This window comes from Arachis ipaensis, chromosome B7 (assembly GCF_059453495.1).
Source record: "Arachis ipaensis isolate K30076 ecotype BB chromosome B7, ASM5945349v1, whole genome shotgun sequence".
NCBI classification, from domain to species: domain Eukaryota; kingdom Viridiplantae; phylum Streptophyta; class Magnoliopsida; order Fabales; family Fabaceae; genus Arachis; species Arachis ipaensis.
In genome coordinates this window covers 54,230,001-54,235,000 of record NC_142442.1, presented here as the reverse complement: position 1 = coordinate 54,235,000, position 5,000 = coordinate 54,230,001, and the positions used below count along the sequence as shown (strand labels likewise).

Genomic DNA, 5,000 nt, shown 5'->3' with positions numbered 1-5,000 from the left:
ATTTTTCACCAAAATAACTCATCAAGTTTTTGGCGCCGTTGCCGGGGATTGATTAGATCAACAATGATTAAGTGGGTGAGAAGTCTAGATTAAGCATTTTCTTTATTTTTGGTTTCTGTTTCAAAGTGAAACCAAGGTGTTTGAGTTTTTGCCTCACTAAGAAATTCTCATCTCTGATATGAGTAATTTCAATTTTACTTGGTTGTGTGTTTTACAAAACTCAAATGGAGTTCAACTCATCTCATGATCAAACAAATTCTATGGGATATCACCCACCATCACCAATCTCTAATGATGGATGGGAATATCACCAAGAAACTTCAAATTCTGGGCTCTCCAATTCATGGAGCCATGCTTCAGAACCACAAGATGAGAAAGAAAAACATATGGGATATTTCCCTCCACCACAAAATGATTCAAGTCATTATTTCAATGGTGGCTGGGAGTATTACCAAGAAACTGCAAATTCTGAGCAGTCAACTCACATGAGAGATTGTCCAACCTCACCGCCCACTTCTACATTTGAAAATTCTTCATCACCTAAATATGCCTCAACACAAACTTCCACGAACCTAGGCCTCTCAAAGCTAGAGATTATGTTTGAAAAATATGAGAGGGAGGTGCAAAGATCTTGGAACGAGCAAGAGAATTCATTCAAAAACATGGAAGTAATGGCAGGCCAATTGTTGAATGCAAGGAAGGAGAAAATGGAAAAACAAGAATGCAAGGTCCCTGTGTTAAGTGAAATTGCAAAAAAGGAGGAGGTGGAAGAGCAAAATGAAGATCCACTTCAAAAATCCAGAGAATTGTTGAAAAGACAAGAACAATTCATGAAGGAACAACAACAAGCCTGGAAAAGGGAAGAAAGTCTCTTAAAAAATATGAATGAAGATTTAGAGAAAATAAGGAAACACTTAGAACCACTGAGCAAGAAAAATGAAGGCCAACTGATGGATATGAAGGAGAAAGTGGAAGAGCAAGATAAGGAGGCCACTGCATCAAGTGAACTTTCAATGAAGAATGAGGTGGTTGAACCTGAAACTGCACTTGAGATGACAAGAGAACATGAAGACTCACAACTCTCACAAACCTCCTTGGACCAAAACGCCTCAACATTTGAATCCATGATTGAAAGGTATGACGAGGAGATGAAGAAATGTTGGGAAGATCGACAAACCTCCCCCATGATAGAGCGATTGAAACAAATGTTGGGTGTAAAAGAGGAAGTGGAGGAGCAAGAGAGTGAAGAAGTCATTCCAAACTCAAGTGAGGAAGAGAAGTACATAAAGGAGGAGTTCATGGAACCACCAATACAAGAGGCCCTGAATGAAGAAATCACTCCAATAATCACACAGCAACCATGTCTTGACATCCAAGAAATGAAGGCAATTAACAAAAGCACCAAGAAGAGGATTGTGACCAAGACACCAAGGACAACATTCATGAGAAGGTCAACTGCAAACAATCCTCCCCCTGATCCAGCAAGCAAGATCAATCAAGCCAATTTCACAAGGAAGCTTGCTGAGGAGAGACCAAGACAGGGGGCACTAGCTGAAACTTCTCCTCCTTTGAAGTCATTCCTCTTAACAAATTGGAAGAAGAGGAAGAAAGTAAAGAACAGGTAGACAGTAGGTACATTTCTTCTCCTTGCTTTGTTTAAATTTCAATAAATTGGCATATGATCACATTCTAAGTTTGGTGTTGCCCTGCAACAATCTGTTTTCCATCTTCATGGATGATTGCATCAATTTTACATGAAAGTGACACACCAAGATTCTAAGTTTGGTGTGTCACCTATTTTTCTATGCAAATCAATCCAGCAACATCACTTGTCTGCATAATCATATTGCCTTTTACAGTGTTATTTTTCTTCTTAGTTGGATAATTTTTGTTTTCTCTTTGTTTCATTTATTTACTTGTTTTTAATGCTTCCCTTCATTAACTGTTTTTGTTCATACATCACCAAGACATCCTTATTCATAACAGATTCTTCATTTGGTGATTGTATTTAACATATAACAGTTTCTTTTGTTTAGTTTTAGTTCAAATAAATTGACATAGGATTGCATTCTAAGTTTGGTGTTGCTATGCAATACAATTTGTTTCAAATCTTTACAAGATACTTGCAGTAATTCCAAATGAAAGTGTCACACTAAGTTTGGTGTGCCACTTATATCTTTATGCAATGTATCATGCACACCTTCTTATCTATGTAATCACAATGTCTCTGTCTCTTGTGCCTTGATTATTATCTTTAATTTTGCTTGCTTGAAACACATGTACTACTAACATTTCTTGTGCAAGACATTCATGATCCATCTTAGCCCCATAGCCACGGTTTTAATAGTTGCTTGAGGATGAGCAAGCATTCTGAGTTTGGTATGGGAAGGAGGAGAATGGGAGGAAATTGACAACAATAGAGAAGATGAACTACAAGGTTGTAAAGTTCTTTTTCCTCTCATTTGTTTCAAGCACTATAAACTGCATGATTGTCTTTACCTTCTCTGTATGCATGTGTGTATGAAAAGGCATAGTTGATTTTTAATTTGCAACATGGTGCTGTGTCATTATGAATACCAACTTGAGTTTTGTGAATCCAAAAGCAGTAAAGCATCATGATCATAAACAAACAAGGAACTAAAGAAGAGTTTAGCATGTGCATACAAGTATTGGAAAGCTAGTATGATTAATTGTTGCTCAATTGCATTGGATTTTATTTAATTGAAGTTTTCATCTAGTACATTTTGTGAAATCTTTTAAAATCATGAAAACCTTGAAGAAGCAAATGCAAAATAAAGCAAGAAAAGAAAAAGGGAAAGAATGAGAAAGCTGAAGGCTCTGAGTACCAATGGCAATTCATTTGTTAAGTACTTGTGGTGTTTATGTATCAAGCCAAATGCTTGAAAACAAAACACTTAGAAGTCAAGGTTAGGCTCAAAGTGCAAAAGCACTCCCTCAAAGCTCAAGGCTCTGAGCATCAATGATTAGAGAGTCAAGAAAAGAAAAGAAAAATGAGCTTAATGAAGTCCTCTAATCAAATGCTTGTGGTGCTTATGTATCAAGTGGTAATACTTGAAAACAAAGCATTTAGAAGTCGTAGCTTTGTTATCAACTCATGGGGCAAAGTACCCAAAAAGGATAAGCTAATAAGAAAATCAAAAGCTTGTTTCAAGGAAGAAATATAAGAAAAAGATTTCATAAATTGAGCTAGATGGAAGCATCAATCATTTACATTTCTTTTGTGATTGTAGCATGCTTAGAAAACTAGCTTACCATGAACATTGAGTTGCTACTCTTCTTGCCTTGGATTGTCAATCTTTATTGCATGATTCTTTTCTTGCTTGGGGACAAGCAAGCTTTAAGTTTGGTGTTGTGATGACAAGTCATCTTAGCCTATTTTAACTAGCCTTTTTCTTTTGTTTTTAATTGAATTATGCACTTTCTTGAGCCATAAGCAAGCCAATTGGGTAGATTTTCATGTTTCCTTTGATTTAATCAACCATGTATGAATTCATGCTATTTCATGAGGTTTTATGCTAAAATTGTCACATATTATGAAAGAATGAATATCTCATGATTTTGAGCATAGCTTTGATGTGTTTGGTTGATTAATGATAGGTGAAGAAAGCTTGGAGAAAGGTTGAAGCAAAGAGGAATGGCTAGGAGTGAAGAGAGGAATAAGTGAAATTGAACCTGGAGGCATGAAGTTAGCCCCAACGTTAGCCCCCTAACTTGGAGGCTAACGTTGGGCATGAAGATTACTCCCTGGGCTCCCCACGTTTGAGCCAACGTTAGCCCCCTAACTTGGAGGCTAACGTTGGCACATGAATTCCTCCCTGGCCATCCAACGTTTGCGCCAACGTTAGCCCCCTAACTTGGAGGCTAACGTTGGCACATGAAGACATAAGGGAGAGGGGCCAACGTTTGCGCCAACGTTAGCCCCCTAACTTGGAGGCTAACGTTGGCGCCACACACCACAAGGCATACAAGGGGTATACTTCCAACAAGAATAACTTGAGCTACATAGCTCCAAATGAGGTGATTCAAGAAGCATTGGAAAGTAGGAATCAAGAGCTTTCCAAGCATATATGGCACTGCAAGGTGGACACTAAAATTAAGGGAGAAAACTGCCCCGCAATGTGCATAAACGAACATGGTGGTAACCTGCAGTGAGGCCACTTGACCTCTGCACCTTCAAAGGAGTATAACTCGAGCTGTAGAGCTCCAAATGATGTGCTCCCAAAGGCATTGGAAAGTAGACATCCAGGGCTTTCCAACAATGTATAATAGTATGGGGTGGACAATACATTTGAGCCTCCAGAACTGGCGTTTTCGCCAACGTTTGAGGGCTAACGTTACCTCAAACGCTGCACACCAAAGCCAGCGACCATACCCTCTTCAAATGATCATAACTTGAGTTGTAGATGTCCAATTGAAGTGATTCCAAGTGGGTTAGAAAGATGACATTCAGAGCTTTCCAACCATATATGATAGTCTATATTGGGCATAAAATTGGCAACATGACAAGAGGACAAAGTTGGCCCCATAAATGTATATAAGGGAGGCCAACGTTAGGGTCAAAGTTAGACCCCTAACGTTGGCACCAACGTTCATACCAGCAAATTATGCTTGCTGCTATGAAAAGTTGGGGTCAAAGTTAGACCCCTAACTTTGGCCCTAACGTTGGGACCAACTATGGCTAACTTCAAAACCGGTTCAATTGGTTCACTTCGGTTCTTCCTCAAACTCCAAGAGCAATCAACCAAGGCCTCTTTCAACCCAATTCCATCAAGAGCAAGGGCCCAAATGATCATCACTCAAAGGCACAAGAAATAGATAAAATAGGATTTTCATTTAATTGTAATTTGTTTTTAATTTCATTTTCAATTTGTAGAAATGCCTATAAATAGACATCTGTTTCATATTTGTAGAGGGGGCGAGCTCCACTAGGGAGCATTAGGAATAGAGAACTCTCTCTCTTTAGTTTTTTGTTTTGAATC

At 38.5% G+C, this 5,000-nt stretch overlaps 1 pseudogene; it reads right to left on the bottom strand.

The window, feature by feature from the left end:
- The window catches only part of LOC148551857 (25S ribosomal RNA), an 11,335-nt pseudogene that overhangs the window by 5,148 nt on the left and 1,187 nt on the right, over positions 1 to 5,000 (bottom strand).